This window comes from Dromiciops gliroides, chromosome 2 (genome assembly GCF_019393635.1).
Source record: "Dromiciops gliroides isolate mDroGli1 chromosome 2, mDroGli1.pri, whole genome shotgun sequence".
NCBI lineage: Eukaryota > Metazoa > Chordata > Mammalia > Microbiotheria > Microbiotheriidae > Dromiciops > Dromiciops gliroides.
Genome location: NC_057862.1, coordinates 649426283 through 649447118, shown reverse-complemented (window position 1 = coordinate 649447118; position 20836 = coordinate 649426283). Strand labels below are relative to the sequence as shown.

The 20836-nt window shown below is 39.2% G+C and overlaps 1 protein-coding gene across 1 annotated transcript in view; it reads right to left on the bottom strand.

Moving 5' to 3' along the window:
* Positions 1-20836, bottom strand: part of SPG7 (SPG7 matrix AAA peptidase subunit, paraplegin) — a 103108-nt gene that overhangs the window by 69115 nt on the left and 13157 nt on the right. The window lies entirely within an intron of this gene.

Below are 20836 nucleotides of genomic sequence, written 5' to 3'. Positions count from 1 at the left end.
CATTCTCGGGGGAACCGTTGCATGACTGTGCTTCTTTAGTTGATATGGCTGAAAAACCCCGTGATGATCTTTTTGATACACCTTTAGAAAATCCTGATCTTGTCCTCTATACAGATGGTTCCTCATTTATGAGAGAGGGAACCCGTTTTACTGGAGCTGCTGTAGTTTCTGATTATGACACCCTCTGGGCAGCTTCTCTGCCTTGCCATTTTAGTGCACAGGCTGCTGAACTTGTGGCTCTTACACAGGCCTGTAATATAGCCAAAGGTAAGAGTGCCACTATTTTTACTGACTCGAAATATGGCTTTGGCATATGCCACTTTATTGGTATGATTTGGCGTCAACGAGGCTTTCTAACATCCTCGGGCAAGGCTATTGCCAATGGGGACCTTATCAAGGACCTCTTAGATGCCCTGAAACTGCCTTCTTCCCTAGCTGTTGTACATTGCCCTGCCCACACAGGGAATAGTGATCCTGTTTCAAAGGGAAATGCACGAGCCGATTCTGCAGCCAAGCTTGCTGCATTAGAAGCTCCTGAACATGTATTTAACCTTTCACCTTCTGAGGATATTCCTTCCAACCTAACCTATGACGATTCTGAAGTAGAAAAGTGGAAAAAGAAATTTAAGGCGAAGCAGATCAATGGCATCTGGGTGTCTCCGGAAGGTAAGCCATTTCTTCCCCGGAAATTCTACCACCAGGTATGCCTCTCTGTTCACAGAAAAGGCCATTTTGGTACACAAGGCATTGTAGACTCTATTAAGAGAACCTGGATAGCACCAGGTGTGACTAATACAGCATCTCGAATCTGCTCGGGCTGCTCCACATGTCAGTCTTATAATCAGTATGCTTTTAAGGCCAAAGCTTATGGAGGGCGTCCTCTAGCATATACACCTTTTGAGCACTTACAAATTGATTATATTACTATGCCAAAAGCAGGACATTATAAATTTTGCCTTGTTATAGTTGATCAGCTCACTCGGTGGGTGGAGGCCTTTCCCAGCCCCCGAGCCACAGCTGCCTTTGTTGCCAAAATTCTTCTTAAAGAGATAGTACCTCGTTTTGGCCCACCAGCCCGCATCGATTCTGACAAAGGCACACATTTCACTGATTCGATTTTATCCCAAATCTACTCTTTCTTGGGAGTGACTCCAAAATTCCACACGCCCTACCATCCACAAAGTTCAGGCCAAGTCGAACGTATGAATAAAGAGCTTAAGAGTATGATTGGCAAATTATGTACTGAAACCCATTTGAAATGGCCTGATGTTCTACCATTGGCATTATTCTATCTACGAAGTAGACCAAGAGGAGAACTTCATATATCTCCTTATGAAATGCTTTTTGGTCACCCTCCTATCCAAGCTAAAACTTTTTCCCCAGTTTATACATCACTGGTGGGAGGTGATACTTCTGTTGCTTCCTATATACAGGAATTACAGACCAGGCTACGTGAACTCCATGAGGCAGGAGCTGTGGTCCAGGCAGGACCATTAGACTTTTCATTGCATAACTTCAACCCAGGAGATAAAATATATGTAAAGAATTTTCAGAGAACCAGTGGAACTCAACCTGCCTGGGAAGGACCTTTTCAGGTATTATTGACAACTCCTACCGCCATTAAAATTGGTGAAAAAGACTCATGGATTCATTGCTCTCATATAAAGCCTGCACCATTCATAGGTGAAGAGATTTCAGATAGACCTGAGGTAGACACTAAAGAGGTAAAAACCCTAACGATAGCAACTGTTAAAGAGCAAAGAAAGTTCAGAGGAAACAGGAAGTTCCCATTTAAGAATCCCACTGATCAGTTAAATGCTTTGGGACTCAGTCTTCGTAAAGTATCAGGAGACGGAAATTGCCTTTTTAGGGCTTTAGCAGACCAGCTAGAAGGTCACTGTAGAAATCATCTCAGACACAGACAAGAAGCTGCTTCTTATATGATTAACCATAGACAAGAGTTTGAGTCTTTTATAGTAAATGACTCCCCTTTTGAAGAATATGTTGATGAATTAAAGAAATTTGGAAAGTGGGGAGGAAATGATACAATTGTAGCATTTGCTAAGCAGCATCAGCTGAATGTTGTGGTTCATCAATTAAATCAGCCTTTATTGAAAATCAGTGGCACAGACAAAACTGATGCTAGAGAACTCCACATTTTCTACCATAAAGAACATTATGACAGCATTAGAAAGATCAATGACAATTCAGAAACCCCTGCCACTTTGGCATGCAGAGAATTGGGGAACCAGTTAAAACAATGTGGCATACCCCAAACTCTAGCAGCTTAAATACCTTAAAATTTAACAAGCATTTCCTTCCACAGGCAAAAGCACTGAAGCACATGGCCTAGTTTTCTGGCCCACCTCAATTTCTCCCACCCTTTTCCCTACCCTATACCTATTTTTTTTTTAATCCTTTTTGCTTTTTGTTTTGTTTTGACTTTTGAAAGGCACTGAAAAGACCTGGAATTCACCACACCTTTAAATTCTTTAAGAGCACAAAAGGGTGCTTAGCGAATCTTTTGCCTTTTATTTTTGGTTTTTGGTTTTGCTTTTTTTTTTTTTTTACTTTTGTTTCTTTTGCTTTTCTTTAAAAACCCGATTTTGTAAACTAAGTGACTTTTCAAAGACATTTTAAGTATATGCTATTGAATATCGAATCTTGCTAATTGAAGTCTTATTTCTTTTTGATGAATTAATCACCACTTTAAGTATCTGCTACTGTTATACTAGAGAATTCATGTATAAGATGATGTGGTCTACTTGCTAAAAGAAGATTATGTAATAATGTCTAAAAGAAGATTATGTAACAATGTCTAATATAATCAGCTATTTACATTCATTTATTATTTATATGTCATTATACTCTGGGTATGGTTTGGAATTATTGTATATATCACTAATATATTCTCAGTTATGCAGCATAGCACACATTTTTACCATCATATTGTCTTTGGTGAAATTAATGAGATTTCAGAAATATGGAAACTTATCATTTCAGAGACTAACTTGCTGTGAACTCTGATGCAGGCCCTGGAGAGAATATAAGGAGAGACAGGTATACATAAGTCCATGGTTTGCTTATGATGGTGACTATGTAGAGCACAATTACTAGGCACAGTCCAGTATTCATCCTCTCTCCCTCCTAATTTAACCTAATTTAACTGAACTTATTTATCTTTTTATCTCACTCAGTTGAACTCACCTGTGGCCTAGCACAATCACTGGCTGTCTCGGAACCATGAGATATGGTATGATAACCTTTCCATAACATTTTCAGGTGTCATGAACACATACTAAATTTGCTTTGATCCAGACACATGGTGGTAAAAAGTGTTACTGATTGCAAAATGCTATGCTAAGGTTTAGTTAAAAAAAAAAAAAATACAGCAATTCAAACAGTTAAAGAAGAAATCCAGCTTTCCAGACCAGAGTCCAGAGTCCAGAATCCAGACCAGAGTCCAGAATCCAGTTTTCCAGACCAGAATCCAGTTTCCTCCTGATGACATCTTACCACTTCAAGAAGACAAGAGAACTCAGAGACTTTATATGAACTGTTTTGCTTTATTAGCTTTTACTATCTCCTTTCTGTTATATACTATCTGTAACATGTACTCTCTGCAGAGGCTCTCCCTTTGCAAGACTAATGTCAAAGCGTCGGTTCATGAGGAAAAAAAAAAAATCGCCCCTCTGAACAAAACTTTCCTCTCTTCCTTTTCTGTATTGTTGTTCGCATATTATTAGTCAGCAAAAGTTATTATATTCTTTTTACTGTTCCATCAAGGAAACATTCCGTTTCTTGAGGAAGCAAAGGGGGGAAATGTGGTAAAATATGAAAGTTTTTAACAGTCGGTTAGGATAACTGAAGGACGCCAGTTTTTCAAGGACCACCCTTTTGGGGAGGAGATGAACAGTCCGCCTGCTGCGCATGTCAGACTGCCTGCCGGGTGCAGTCCGCCTGCTGCGCATGTCAGACTGCCTGCCGGGTTTTTTTTTTGACTTCCGGGGTGGAGAGAAGGGAAGAGGCCTTTTTTTTTTGCCTGCTTGGCGGGACTCCTGGCGGCGCAGGACAGACGGTCTCCCTCACTCCAAAGGTGGCCTTTTTTGGTTTGGTGAGTTTTTATAAGAAATATAGACTAAGCCTAGATTTAAGACGATTTCTACTGTATTTCTACTTTCCTATCCTTCTAATCAACAACACCTTATATACAATAAAGGCTCTATCTAAAAAACCAGAAGCTTCCATTTACTAGTCTGGGAGATAAATTAAGGGAAAAGTTAAGTAGGGGAGATTTATGATCTAATATCCAATTTTAAATTTCACACTGTCTAACTCCCAGGTCTATATATACCTTTTTTATCTCCACTCAAATCTCAGGGCTTTCTGAGCCCCCACAGACCAAGCTAATCTGCCAGTCAGGGCTGCGGCTGGGGCTGGGGGGATGCTCCGGCATCACGTGCCTCACCAGAGCCCAGCCTGGACAAGCCTGGTATCTCTTGGATCCCTCCGCTCAGGTTGGAGGGAGCTGGGGCTTTTCCCCCCCAGCTGTCTGACCTGGCGTCTTGTACAGCCCACAGGGCTTTTTGGTTCAGCTGAAGCTGAGGAGGAGGGGAAGAGACCCTGAGAGCCTAAGGCTTTCTAATCTCAGCCTAAAGGTAGAGTCCCCAAATCAAAATAAATTTCCACAACTGAAAGATTTTTTTAAATGGGGTAAACAAGAATGTTTGTAGACAGAATGAAAGGAAGCCGCAGACAGGGCGAGACTGAAGACAGAGGTAGGGTATGATATAGGGGGCAATCCAAGAGAAGAGAATGGGATCAAGGGTGCATGCATTGGGGCTGGCCATGAAAAGAAGATTCATCAGGGGCAGCTAGGTGTCAAAGTGGATAGAGCACTGGCCCTGGAGTCAGGAGGATCCGAGTTCAAATCCAGGCTCAGATACTTAACACTTACTAGCTGTGTGACCCTGGGCAAGTCACTTAACCCCAACTGCCTCACCCCAAAAAAAAAAAAAAAGGGTCATCTCCATCAAAGATGGAGATCAAAGAAGGAATACTGAGGGATGATTTCTAGTGATTAAGAGGTATAAAAGGGAAAAGAAGTTTAAGGCGAATGGTCTCAATTTTTTCAGTCAAGTTTAAGGTAGCTGAGGACTGGGTGGGAGAATGGATGCTATGGGTGGCCTGAGGAGAGAAAAAATGTTGAGAACAGTTTCTGTGGTGGAAAGGATAGAGAAGAGATTAACGAGGAGCAGAGCTTTTCTATAGTAAGGGTCCAGGCAAGACTAGGTAACATAGTAGCAAACCCAGAGAGAATAGTTTTGTGACATCTTCCAATTCTATTTAGCAGAAGTTAGGTAGGATAAGAGGTTAGATAATGAAAGTAATCCAGGCAGGGGCAGCTAGGTAGCACAGTGGATAAAGCACGAGCCCTAGATTCAGGAGGACCCGAGTTCAAAGCCGGCCTCAGACACTTGACACTTACTAGCTGTGTGACCCTGGGCAAGTCACGTAACCCTCACTGCCCAGCCAAAAAAAAAAAAAGTTATAGAGTCAGATTTAGGTTCCATGTAAGGAAAAATTGGGGCAGCTAAGTGGCACAGTGGATAGGACCCAAGCCTGGAGTCAGGAAGACTCCTCTTCACGAGTTCAAATCCAGCCTCAGACACTTACTAGCTGCATAACCCTGGGCAAGTCACTTAACCCTATTTGCCTTTGATTTCCTCACCTATAAAATGAGCTGGAGAAGGAAACAGCAAATCATTTCAGTATCTTTGCCAAGAAAACCCCAACTGGGGTCATGAAGAGTCGAACACAACTGAAACGATGGACCAACAACAAAAAAGGAAAAAAATTCCTTATGATGAGTTGTACCAAAGTGAAATAGTCTACACTAGGGCAGCTAGGTGGCGCAGTGGATAGAGCACCGGCCCTGGAGTCAGGAGTACCTGAGTTCAAATCTGGCCTCAGACACTTGACATTTACTAGCTGTGTGACCCTGGACAAGTCACTTAACCCCAATTGCCTCACTTAAAAAAAAAAAAAGAAATAGGCTACACTAAAAAGTAATAGAAAAATTCCTTGTTATATGAGATGGCTCTCTGGGAAATGGGGGGTGGGGTAGGAGTAAGAGAGATAAAGAGGGGAATTTTGGTGGTATAAGAACAAAAAAAATCAATCTAAAAAAATTGTAAGTAATACATTCTTTATCACTAGATATTCACTTGAGATACAGATTCAGATTCAACTCTATGACCTCTGAAGTACTCTGCAGCACAGTCTAGCTTGGATTAAGCTTGGCCTCAAAGAAAGGTATGATTTGGACAGGTGCATTAGAGGGGTTGGAGAGTGTCAGACCTCTGATAGGTAGGCTCCACAGCAAGAACCACCCCACAGACTAAAGATGAACGCAGCACTCACCAGGTAAAAGGCTAGGAAGATGAAGAGAGATCTATATGCAGAATAAGATCTGGGAGGGGGATAAAGCAGGTCCACAAAGGACTCTAAGTTAAACAATGAGAGACAAAGGAAAGGATGCTGGCAGCTATCCCAAGAATGCTGGATTAGGGAAGGCTTCACAGAACAAGCAGCACTGGAGGGAAGAAGGCCAACGAAAAGAACGAAATAAGAGGAAGGTGACATGGTGCCTAACAAAGGGGAAAAAAAAACATCTGCTCCCTGAGGCGAGGCCACAGGCAGTATCTTCTCCAAAAGGTTAAAAGACAAAGTCTAGCTGGAGAGCCTGCTGCAGAAATGGGAAACACTTTTAATATCCTGAGTCTGAGTTCTGAGGATCACATCCAGGAACCTTGCTGAGGCTTGGTTGGAACAAACCCCACCTCTCTTCATAATGGGAGGCCTTCTAACACTTCATAGGTCAAGACAGTCCTTGTCTTTCTTCCCTTTCCTTGTTCATATCTCCTTGTACTTCTCTTAACATACCAACTTACACTCGTACATGCAACAACTTCTCCACACAGAATCAAGTACTTCAGTGGGCAAAAAAAGACAAACACACAAAATAAAAAGAACTTAGGCCCAGAGCAGGGAGGATGTTCCCATCCGGATGAACCGTACCTGAAAGCCACAGGCAGGGGATGGGCAAAGAGGTCCTCCTTCACTGGTCAGTAGAGGTGGTGCCTAAAAGTGGCAGACTAGGCAAGAGGCAGAAAGGAGGAGCCTACAACAGGAGGGACAAAATGATCTTCTATCTACTACATGAGCAGGATAAAGTAATGTCACTTAGAACAGTGGTTATAATTTTTGGTTCAGCTTATGAGAGAAAACCAAATGAGCACAACTGCAGTTGGAAAATAGAATAGTATTTCTGAACTTCATTTTAAACTCTATTTTTCCACAAAGAATAAACTAAACCCAGGTCATCACTCATTTTAGAACACAGAATTCTCTAAATTATAACATCAGGCAAATAGTTTACTATAGCCACGGCCTTAGAAATCATCTCTGATACAGGATTTCAATCTAGGGACTCTGTAGAGCAACAGTTCTTAACCTGGTGTCCATGAACTTGTAAATAAAAATATAGCCAGAGATATCAATGTACTTGATGTCCTTTGTTATCCTACATATTCTCTATATTTTAAAATAGAGCCTTATTATAAGGAGGGTTCCATATGATTCACCAGACAGACAAAGGCGACACAAAAAAAAGACAAAGAACCTTTGGTGTACTGGGAAAAGGAGGCAAATTCCAGGCAAAGGAAGTAACAGAAGTGAAGGCACAGGGGTGGAAACAAGCACTGGGCAATGAAAAGCCCTGCCTAAAATCTGCCCAAACAATACAGATGAATAGGTGTGGTAAGCACTGTTTAGAAAAGCACTTTGTAAAGTGCTCTGCAAACATGAAGTGGGTGGAGAGGGGAAGGAAGACAGAAAAGCTTGGAACTCAAAATCTTATAAAAACAAATGTTGGAAACTATCTTTACATGTAGCTGAAAAAAGCAAAATAAAATACTATTAAGATTTTTTTAAAAACCACAAATGGGAAATTATTACACTGGGGGCCAGAATGTGGAAAGCCTTCAATGTGGATGAGGATGAGAGAAGTTAAGCTTCACCTTGGTGAGAGATGGAGAAAGCTCACAGCAGTGGATGGAGAGCAGAAGCTGAGCCCAGCACTTGCTGAAGTTCTGTCTCCCACACCCTGGCTGGGTGGTCCCTTATCTTCCAAGTACTGCAGGCAACCTGCAGAGTAGGTACTGGCCAGCAGAGGAAGAGGAAGATTCCTCATTGGGAGTTCGATAAAACAATGAAATTAGAAGTCTGATCCTCAGAAATAACAGGAAGCAATGAAGATAAAATGAATTTCAAAGGAAAAACAGAAGGTTTAGAAACCAAACAAATGTAGGGAATGAAAGAGCTTAAATCAAGAACGATCTCGAATTTAGAAGAGGTGATCTTTTTTTTTTTTGCCCTACATTTGGAAAGTTTTTTAACTAGAAGATATAGGTTTTCAAGCTCAGTCCTAGCAAGTGCTCACTCTCCCCACTCCATACTCTCCAGTGGTGAGGTGCTGCATTCATGTTCAGTCCATATCCAGGTGCCATCTCTTTGGAGTTTCATTACTCAACCGCTGAACATCCCAACCTGAATGACCCACAGACACCTCAAACTCACTACTTCCAAAACAGAACTCATTACCTTATCCCCAAATGTACTGCCCAATTTCCAAGGACATCCCCATCCTTCCAGTCACCAAGACTGGCAACCTTGGAATGATCCAGCTCTATCCAGCCTTACATTCCCCCTCTTCCTGAGTCTGCCTCCACAGTACCTCTTGAATGCTTTTGTTCTCTCCCCACCCATGGCCACAACTCCCTTCCACCCACATACACCTACACATGGAAAGAGTCTGGTCAGGGAAATGTTTGGTAACACATACTTGGGACATCTGTCAGATGTGAAGGGCTCCAACTCCACATGGGTGGGCCTTTTTATGCCTTTGGGTGACCATGAAGCCACAACAATATGGCAAAGCTAAAGTCCTGGGCTCCTGCAGCAATCAATTCCAGGTGACAGCTTTGTCACCCTTTAAAGGAAAAAAGTAATCTGATTTATTTGGAAGGGGGAGAGGGACCCTGGTAAATAGTGGTCTGATTCAGTCCTTTTTGTTTTTGTCTTCTTTTGCTCCAACAGAGCTATAATTTCACAGCTCAAATGTGATGGCAGCAGTCATTGATGGAGAAAATTCTGTTATGGAAATTTTCACAAATCTTTTCCATTTTTTCATCTGTTTGTTATTCTTCTTATAGTTTTAGCCTGAACTGCTTTCATAACAATCTAGTTTAATTGGTCCTATGTTAATTTTTTTTGCAAAAGGTTCAATTTTCTCTTCACTGTTTTTCATTGTTTTAAAAATCGATACCATTCTATACCAGGAATGCAGGGCTGGTTCAACATTAGGAAAACTATTAATATAATCAACCACATCAACAAGAAAACTAACCCAAATCCTATGATTATCTCAATAGATGCAGAGAAAGCTTTTGACAAAATACAGCACCCATTCCTCATAAAAACACTAGAGAGCTTAGGAATAGGGGGAATTTTCCTTAAAAAAATAAACAGTATCTACCTAAAACGATCAGCAAGCATTATATGCGATGGAGATAAATTAGAGGCCTTCCCAATAAGATCAGGGGTGAAACAGGGATGTCCATTGTCACCCCTATTATTTAATATTGTCCTAGAAATGTTAGCTTTAGCAATCAGAGAAGAGAAAGGAATTAAAAGAATTAGAATAGCACCAGCCCTGGAGTCAGGAGGACCTCAGTTCAAATCTGGCCTCAGAAGCTTGACACTAGCTGTGTGACCCTGGGCAAGTCACTTAACCCCAATTGCCTCACCAAAAAAAAAAAAATTAATACAAAAAATTAATACAAAAAAAAAAAGAATTAGAATAGGCAAAGAAGAAACAAAACTATCACTCTTTGCAGATATGATGGTATACTTAAAGAATCCTAGAGAATCAACTCGAAATTACTTGAAACAATTAACAACTTTAGCAAAGTAGCAGGATATAAAATAAATCCACATAAATCATTAACATGACCAACAAAGTCCAGCAGCAAGAGACAGAAAGAGAAATTCCATTTAAAGTAACCGTAGATAATGTAAAATACTTGGGAGTTCATTTGCCAAGACAAACCCAGGAACTCTATGAACACAGTTACCAAACACTCTTCACACAAATCAAATCAGATCTAAATAATTGGAAAGATATCAATTGCTCATGGAAAGGCAGAGCTAATATAGTAAAAATGACAATTCTACCTAAATTAATTTACCTATTCAGTGCCATACCAATCAGACTACCTAAAAATTATTTTATAGAGCTAGAAAAAATAATACCAAAATTCATATGGAAAAACAAAAAATCAAGAATATCAAGGGAAATAATGAAAAAAAAAAATGCACAGGAAGGTGGGGTAGCAGTACCAAACCTGGAGCTTTACTATAAAGTGGCAGTCATCAAAACTATCTGGTACTGGCTAAGAAATAGAGCGGAGGATCAATGGAATAGACTAAGCACAGGAGACACAGTAGTAAATGACACTAGTAATGTAGTTTTTCTCTTATAACATGACTAATGCAGAAATATGTTTAATGATATTATATATATAAAACCTATATCAGATTACCTGCTGTCTAGGGCAGGGGGGAGGGAGGGAGAAAAATCTGAAATTGGAAAGCTTGTATAAACAAAAGTGGAAAACTATCTTTACATGTAACGGGGAAAATAAATAAATAAATAAAATACTTTATTTTTTAAAAAAATAAATAATTTTTTTAAAAAATCTATACCATTCATAAATAGTCCAACCTTTAATTCTGCGATATTTTACAAATACCGAACTAATATTACTTTTTCTAACACGTTTTCTGTTTGGCAAGAAGATCAAATGTTTTTGGCTCATGCAGTTTCTAGGTTCTTTTATAATTGAAGCAACTGCTTACATCAATTAAAATTCAAGAGGAAATGGTGATCCTCTTTATCAAAGCTTCTTAAACTGTAGGTCTCAACTCCATGTGGGGTTGTATAATTCAATGTGGGGTTATGTAACTGAATGTGGGGTTCCTGAAAAATCTGGCAGTAGTAAAAGGTTATGTATTCTACATACCTATATACCCAGGGTCGCATAAAAATTTCTTGGGCAAAAAGAGGTCAGGAGTGGAAGAAGTTTAAGAAGCCTTGCTCTATATCAACATCTGTTCTTTATTATCAAATTTTTGCATGAAAATAAATAGGTACTATTGGACCTGTTTTAAATGCATCCAATCAATCAAAAAACAAACATTAAGCACCTACTATGTACCAGGTACTATGATACACTGGGGATACAAAAAAAATTTAAGATACTTACTGGACATCCAGAACTTTTGAAAGGCAGTTAGAGATACAAGACTGGACAGATGAAAATCATCAGCACAGAGATGGTAATTAAATCCATGGCAACTGATGAGTTGCTGAAGTGAAATAGCATAGAGGGAGGAGAGAAGAGGACCCAGGACAAAATTCTAAGGGACACTTACAGTTAGAGGATGTGATCTGTCAGAGGATCCAGCAAAGGAAACAGAGAAGGAGCAGTCACATAGGCAGGAAAAGAACCAGGAGAGAGGGGGTGTCCTGAAAACCTAGAGAAGAGAAAGACTATCAAGGAGAAAAGAATGGAGAGTAATTAATAGTGCCAAAGACTGAAGAGAGATCAAGAAGAATGAGGATTGTCAAAAGGCTATTGGATTTGGCAACTAAGAGATTGTTAGTATCTTTGGAGAGAGAAGTTTTGGTGGAATGATAAGGTCAGAAGGCAGATTATAAAGGGTTAAGAAGAGAGTGGGAAGAGAAAACTTGGAGGCTCCTATTGTACACTGCCGTTTTGAGGAGCTTAGTTACGAAGGGCAAAGGAGATAGAGGGTGGAAAGATCAAGTGAGGATTTTTTTCAAGATGGGGAGACAAAGGCATGTTTGTAGGCAGTGGAAAATGAGTCAGGAGGGAAAGATTGAAAACAAATGAAAGAGTGGGGATGACAAGGGAAATCTGTTGGAGGAGATAGGATGGAAATCCCATGGAATGGGATTGCTTAAACAAGTAGACGGATTAGCCTTGGTAAAGAATAAGGCCATCTCATCATGTGAGGCAGAGGTGGAGGAGGAGTAACAAAAGGCATCCAAGTGATAGACAAGGAAGAGGGGTCATCCTTTAGTGACAATTTTTATCTTTTTTTTCTAATAAACACAATCTGTCCATACACTGACCATAGGTTTAAAAATAATTCCAGGGGACAACTAGATGGCACAGTGGATAAAGCACCGGCCCTGGATTCAGGAGGACCTGAGTTCAAATCCAGCCTCAGACCCATGACACTTACTAGCTATGTGACCCTGGGCAAATCACTTAACCCTCATTGCCCTGCCAAAAAATAAAAATAAACTTTTTTTTTAATTTAAAAAATAGAAATAACTCCATAAACAACAAATTATTTGCCATTTATTAAGATGTAACAGTTTTGGGGGCAGCTAGGTGGCGCAGTGGATAGAGCACCGGCCCTGGAGTCAGGAGTACCTGAGTTCAAATCCGGCCTCAGACACTTAACACTTACTAGCTGTGTGACCCTGGGCAAGTCACTTAACCCCAATTGCCTCACTTAAAAAAAAAAAAGATATAACAGTTTCATCTCTTGTGGTGTTATATGATGATTTCCATTTCCAAACCTTTTCCCCTTACTGAATAAAATGCTTATGATATATTATATATATAAATGTATACATATTTATGTATGCATTACAGGAGGCTTCTGCATAATTGTGTAATGCTATATGAAGGCATGAGGCCTCTTCTTTTTTACCCTTTTCCCAATGATACACTAAAGTTACTGAACATTAAAATCCCTGGCAATTAGTAGGCAATTAATAGGCGGGCAGCTAGGTGGCACAGTGAATAAAGCACCTGCCTGGATTCAGGAGGACCTGAGTTTAAATCCAACCTCAGACCCTTGACAATTAACTAGCTGCATGACCTTGAGCAAGTCATTTAACCCTTATTGCCCCATCAAAAAAAAAAAAAACAACCAACAAAAAAAATTTTTTTAAGTAGGTGATTAATAAATGTTTGTTGAATTGAATGGACTATGAGTCAATATGCATTTATTAAGCACCTACTATGTGCCAAGCACAATGCTAAGCACTAGGGAAACAAAAAAGGGCAAAAACTAGTTCCTGTTCTCATAGAGCTCCCACTCTAATGGGGAAGACAACATGAAAAACAACAATGTTCAAACTAGACACACATACACACACATACACATACATATACATGTATGCATATATAACATATATGTATATGATACATTGGAGATAATAAAAAGAATCTAGAATTAAAGGGGGGGGCGTTAAAGGCTTCTTACTGGATTTTAGTTGTGGCTTGAAGGAAGTCAAGAGATGAAGATGAGCAGGGAAAGAATTCCAGGCAGGAGGGATTGAGTCTGGAGACAGAGTACCATATGGAAAGAGCAGCCTGGAGGCCAGAGTCACCAGATGACAGAGTCTGTGGAAGAGGTGGACAATAAGAGACAACTGGGAAAAAGGAAGGGACCAAGTTGTGAGGGCTCTGAATAACAGAGGGTTTCATATTGGATCCTGGAGGAGGAAGAAAGTCCCTTGAGTTACTGAATAGAGGAATGACATGGTCAGATCTGTACTTCAGGAAGGTTAATTTGACAGCTGACTGGAGGATGGAGTGAAGTTGGGAAAGACTTTAGGCAAAGAAAGAAATAGCAAGCTAATACAATAGATTAGGCATGAGTTAATGAGGGCCTGTACTCAATTCTTCTCTTGTAGAATGTCTTTGCAAGTACACAAACTGAATCTTGAAGGTGATTTTTTAAAAACGAATACTTATGTGCAATGAAAAGCAAGCACCTATAATTAAAGGCAAGGACCTATAATTAGAGAAATATTAATTGCTCATGGATAGGCTGAGAGAATGTAATAAAAATGACAATCAATACTACTTAAATTAACTTAGTTATTTAGTGCCCTACCATTCAAACTACCAAGGGATCACTTTAGAAGTAGAAAAATAAATTCTAAGAAACAAAAGGTAAAGGATCTCAAGTGAAATAGTGGAGAAAAAAGTTGGAAGGAAGAAAAGTTACCAGTACTATATCTCAAACAAAGCAGTAAATATCAACAATATTTGGTACTGGTCAAAAGGGAAGTTTATCAGAGGAACAGATTAGGTAAACAAGATACAGAAGGAAATAAACATAGGTATAGTGTTCCATAAACCCAAAGACCCCAACTACTATGGTAAATATTCACTACCTGACAAAATCTGCTAGGTAAAGTCAGACACTAACAAAGTTCATCAGGAAGGGGAAAAAAGGTTAAGAATATCAAGGGAATTAATGAAAAAATGCAAAGGTAGGTAGCCTAGCTGTACCAGATCTAAAACTATATTACAACCATCAAAACTATTTGGTACTGGCTAAGAAATAGAGTGGTGGGTCAGTGGAATAAGGTTAGGCACACAAGACACAGTACTAAATGAATATAGCAATCTCCTGTTTCATAAACCCAAAGACTCTAGCCTCAAGGATAAGACCTCACTATCTGACAAAAACTGCTGAAAAAACTGGAAAATAGTATGGCAGAAACTAGGCATAGTTTCTAACACTGTATACCAAAGTAAAGTAAAAATGGGTACATGATCGAGACATAAAGGATGAAACCATAGGCAAATTAGAAAAGGAAGGAATAATTTACTTGTCAGATATATGGAGAGGGGAAGAATTTATGACCAAAGATGAGGTGGAGAACATTATGAAATGCAAAATGGATCATTTTGATTTACATTAAATTAAAAAGGGTTTGCCCAAACAAAACCAATGCAACCAAGATTAGAAGGAAAGCAGAAAGCCAGGAAACAATTTTTACAGCTAGTGTTTCTGATAAAGGCCTCATTTCTGTTTTTGGTTTTTGGGGGGTTTTTTGCGGGGCAATGGGGGTTAAGTGACTTGCCCAGGGTCACACAGCTAGTAAGTGTCAAGTGCTCATTTCTAAAATATATAGGGAACAGAATCAAATTTATAAGAATCCAAGTCATTCCCCAATTGAGAAATGGTCAAAGGGTATGAACAGGCAGTTTTCTGATGAAGAAGTCAAAGCTATCTATTGTCATGTGAAAAAATGCTCTAAATCACCATTGATTAGAGAAATGCAAATTGAAACAACTCTGAGGTACCACCTGACACCTATCAGATTGGCTAATATGACAAAAAAGGAAAGTAATAAATGTTGGAGAATCTGTGTGTAACAATTGGAGTGACACCACCTACTGGAGAGTAATGTAGGAAAGCTCCACCATGAGGAGAAAGCGTCTGAGGGCAAGCCATGTGGCTTAGAAGGTCAGTTCCTTGGCATCAGGAAGTGACCTTTGCTCATGGGTACTGTCTATCAAAGCTACCAGTCAATTAGCTTGGAGCTGTGTGTGCCTGTGGATGGGAAGTTCCGGGTTTCACAGGAGGCTTGTGGGACTAAGAAGGGGTGAGGCGTGCTCTCTCTCTCTCTTTCGCCAGGACCTCAAAGGGGAGCAGAGCAGGAGATGTTGGCTCCCTAAGATAGATAGCTGAATCTAGGTCTTTCTCTCTCTTCACCAAATTCTTATTCTCCTTAATAAATGCTTAAAAGTCTAAACTCTTGCTAAAGCTTATAATTTATTGGCACCACTCATTAGATAATTTTAGACAGTATAGTGTGGAAAAAAAAATGAAAGTTTTTTAACAGTCGGTTAGGATAACTGAAAGACGCCAGTTTTTTTTTAGGACCACCCTTTTGGGGAGGAGACCAACGGGATGAGCTACGCACACCAGTCCGCCTGCGACGCACGCCAGATTGCCTGCTGAGCACTCGACTTCCGGGGTGCGAGCTTAAAAGGCAAGGAGAGAACGGAAGTGGGTGCTTTTTCCTGCTCCGCTGGTCTCCTGGCTGCGCTGCACAGATAGATGCTGACTGGAGTTCGACTCGGCCCGGCTCTCGGTTAGCAGCACGCACTTGACTCGGTCTCTCGCTCTCTCCCCAAAGGTGGCCTTGGGTTTTTAGTAAGTTTTATACGGAATATAGACCAAGCTTAGACTTAAGATGATTTGCTTTGTATTTCTACTTTCCTATCCCTCTAATCAACATCACCTTGTAACTACCATACAATAAAAGCTCTAACTAGAAAACCAGAAGCTTCTTCCATTTACTAGTCTGGGAGATAAATTCAGGGAAAAGTTAAGTAGGGGAGATTTATGATCTAATATCTAATTTTAAATCTCACAATAGCTAGATAGCAACTTTACATATGGAAAAATTGGAACACTAATGCATTGTTGGTGGAGCTGTGAACTGATCAAACCATTCTGGAGAACAGTTTGGAATTAAGCCCAAAGGGCTATAAAGCTGCACATACCCTTTGACCCAGCAATACCACTATTAGGTCTTTTTCCAAAAGAGATCATAAGGGAGCAGCTAGGTGGCACAGTGGATAAAGCACCAGCCCTGGATTCAGGAGTACCTGAGTTCAAATCCGGCCTCAGACACTTGACACTTACTAGCTGTGTGACCCTGGGCAAGTCACTTAACCCCCATTGCCCCGTACAAAAAAAACAAAAACACATCTAGTCCAAAAGAGATCATAAAAAAGGGAAAAGGACCTATGTGTACAAAAATATTTATAGCAGCTCTTTTTGTGGTGGCAAAGATTTTGAAATTGAGGGGATGCCCATCATCTGGGGAATGGCTAAAGAAGTTGTAGTACATGAATGTAAAAGAACACTACTGGGGCGGCTAGGTGGCGCAGTGGATAAAGCACTGACCCTGGAGTCAGGAGTACCTGAGTTCAAATCCAGCCTCAGACACTTAACACTTACTAGCTGTGTGACCCTGGGTGGGTCACTTAACCCCAATTGCCTCAATAAAAAAAAAAAAAGAATACTACTGTGTTATAAGAAATGATGAGCAAGCACATTTCAGAAAAACCTGCAAAGACTTACATGAATTGATGCTGAGTGAAATGAACAGAACCAAGAGAACATTGTGCACAGTAACAACACTGTGTGATAATGAACTGTGATAGATTTAGCTCTTCTCAGCAATACAATAATCTAAGACAATGCCAAAAGACTCATAATAGAAAATACTCTCCACATCCAGAAAAAGAACTATGGAATCTGAATGCAGAATGAAGAATATTATTTTCACTTTAGTTGTTGCTGCATTGTTTCTTCTTTCTTATGGTTTTTTCCTTTTGTTCTGATTTTTCTCTCACAATATGACTAATGTGTTAACATGTTTAATATGATAGTAATGTATAACTTATATAAGATTGCTGGCTTCAGTAGGGAGGAGAGAAGGGAGGAAGGGACAAAAATTTAGAACTCAAAATTTTAGAAAAGTGAATGTTGAAAATTGTCTTTACATTTAATTGGAAAAAATAAAATAAAAACAAAAAGGGGAAAAAAGGAAAAGAGAGAAATTAGGTATATAACAGCATCTCACACCATCTAATGCACGAAAAGCTCAAAATGGATATGTAATTTTGTTTGTTTTTTTGTGTGTGTGTTTGGGGTTTTTTTTGGCGTGGGGCAATGAGGGTTAAGTGACTTGCCCAGGGTTACACACATAGCTAGTAAGTGTCAAGTATCTGAGGCCGGATTTGAACTCAGGTCCTCCTGAATCCAGGGCCAGTGCTTTATCCTCTGCTCCACCTAGCTGCACCCTTTTTTTTGTTTGATTTTTTGTGTTTTTTATGAATATATAATTTTGATATTAAAGGTCATATCATAAACAAATTAGAGAGCAAGAAAGGAAATATCTTTAAACAACTTAAATATCTTAAGGATAGGAAATTTGTTTGATGACCAAAAAAGGGATAAAATAGATAAAATGGACAATTGTGATTGCCTAAAATTGAAAAAGTTTTATACAAATAAAATCAATGCAGCTTAAATTAGTGGGAAATGGTTACCTGGAGAAAAAAACAAATTTTTTTAGCAACTTTCTATGATAAAGGTCTCATATCTAAGATAATTAAGGAACTGATTAAAACTTAGAAGAACAAGAGTCATTCCCCAATAGTTATGGTTACAGTTAAAGAATATGAACAGGCAGAAGAAATTCAAATTCCAACAATCAGTATTTTTAAATGGTCCAAATTAGTTTATAATTATAGAAATGCAAATTAAAAGAACATTGGCAGGGGCAGCTAGGTGGCGCAGTGGATAGAGCACTGGCCCTGGATTCAGGAGGACCTGAGTTCAAATCTGTCCTCAGACACTTAACACTTACTAGCTGTGTGACCCTGGGCAAGTCACTTAACCCCAACTGCCTCACCAAAAAAAAAAGAACATTGGCAAAGATGACAAAAAAGGAAAATGTTAAATGTGGTAGGGATGTGAGGAAAACAGGGACACTAATGTACTTTTGGTAGATAACAATTTAGAACTGTGCCTAGAAAAGTTACTAAACTGTCTATACCCTTTGACTCAGTGATATTACTTACAAGGGCCTATATCCCAAAGAGATCAAAGAAAGAAGAAAAGGATCTAAATGTACAAAATACTTAAAAGTAAAAATAGTAAAACTATTCTGCCAAAAGAAATGACACAGGAACAGTTTCAGAGAAACTTGGAATAACTTCTTGTTTTAAATGATGCAGAGTAGAAAGACTTCCATAAATTGATGATGAGTGAGATGAGCAGAACCAGGAGAACGTTGTACACAGTATCATCAACATTATGTGTTGATCAATTGTGAAAGACTTGATTCTTCTCAGCAACCCAAGATAGTTCCAAAGGACTCATGATGGAAAATGCTCTCCAAATCCAGGAAAAAAAAAAAAGAACTGTGGAACATGGATGCAGATTGAACTATACTATTTCTTTTGTTTTTGATGCTGTTATCCTTTTTGAGGTTTTTCCTTTTTGCTCTGATTCTTCTCTTATAACATGACTAATGCAGAATTATGTTTCATGTTATTGTACATATATAACCTATATCAGATTAACTGCTGTCTTGGGGAGGGAGGAGAAAAAATATGAAAATAGAAATCTCATAAAAACAAATGTTGAAAACTATCTCTACATGTAACTGGAAAATAATAAAACACTTTTATAATTTAAAAATTTTTTTTCAAATGATGCAGAGTAAAGTGAACAAAATTAGGAGAAAGTGGGAAAGAAGGAAGAAAAGGAGAGAGAGGGAGGGAAGAAGGGAGAGAGGGAGAGAGAAGAAAAGAGAATCACTGAAGCTTTTCTAAAATGTGCACAAGAAAACAGAAGGAAGGCCAGAAAACCCATAATCAGGACAGTTTTGAAAGTTACATGTTGAATTTATTATACAATCTGTAAAAGAAAAAGCAAGCAGTATATACACAATAGAGCTCTCTATTTTCATACACAATCTTTTTATATTCTATGTATATGGAAAAGTCCATTTTATTATGTGTTTGTTAAATTCAGAATAAAAATTCAGAATATTTTAAAAAAGCATTTATGGGATTTTCCAGCTGGCAATAGGGGCTTAGAAGTCAAAATTAAAACCTGGAATTTCCAATTCTGCCCCAGGAAAGTAAAACTCACAAAATCAAATTACACAGAAAAGCCAATTAGCTGAAACACCTGTAAGTATTGCCAAACCCACCAAGGTCAGAAAGATAGTAAAGAGAAATATTTAGGTCAAACTCCACTCCAGATCAAATAGAAAAAGCTCCTGAAACCTGTTCACATAAGTATGATTCGGTAGCTTTTAACGAGAACAATGAACTACCTTTTGGAAATATTTTTCTAATAGTAGTTAGTGCTTATGATATAGAGAAAACTAAGCCACTGTCATCCCCACATCATGCCGCCAGGGAAATGCTCCTGTCCCTGGCCTGCCCTACCTGGACCATGAAAATGTAAACTCATTGAGAGGAGGAACTTGCTTGTTTAGTATCCCCAGTTCTTAGCACAGAATAAGTAGTATCTCAATAGCTTCTCAAACTTAAAGTGAAGGCATTACTGAAGAAAACGACAAGCCTCAGCAAGCTATGCTTTACCTAGAGACAAGCAGCACTGGGAGTATGTTTCTACAATTTAAATTCCACATTTAAGATGGAAGCAATATATTAAATTAACCAATGAAACTAGGCCTTGCTTTTGTTTCTCTCATTGTGTCTAAGTTCTAAAGACTTTTGTTAGGCTATGGAATGAAATATTTCAATCAAATAAATTAACCTTTCTTTCCTGGGTGTTGGGAGGGAGGGGTGCAGAATGAAAATTTCAATGAACTCAAGGTCTGCCACTGATGTCTCAAGGTGATATGGGTGAGACAGAAAGAAGCTGGTGAGAAGGGGTTGCTAAACTGTAGCACAAGAACAATATAAGCTCCAACGAAGAACTTCTGAGCTTTGGGAAGTGGTCCCAGATGTAGAGACAACTGTATCCTCTAGTGTCCTTGAGATCCAAAATAGTTCTGATCTTCACTGGAGCCTTTTACTTTTGGCATAGCAGAACATCTACTCTAAACAGGTTCAAACGTCTGAGCCATTTTGACTCAAATGTGTACGACAAGGAATGTTTCAAGCTGGCTTTCCCCCTTATCTGGAAACCTCAGAAACAATTAAAGCAGTGCTATTTGACATGACCATTCCCAAAAGGTACCAAGTTGAAAGAGGTCGTGGGTCTTTCTCTGAGGTGCTCTTGCAGCTGTAAAATGCAGGTAGTGCTTGAATTTTTTTCAATTTGATTCAAAAAGCTGCGAGGCATTGTGCAAATTATATACTAGGATTAA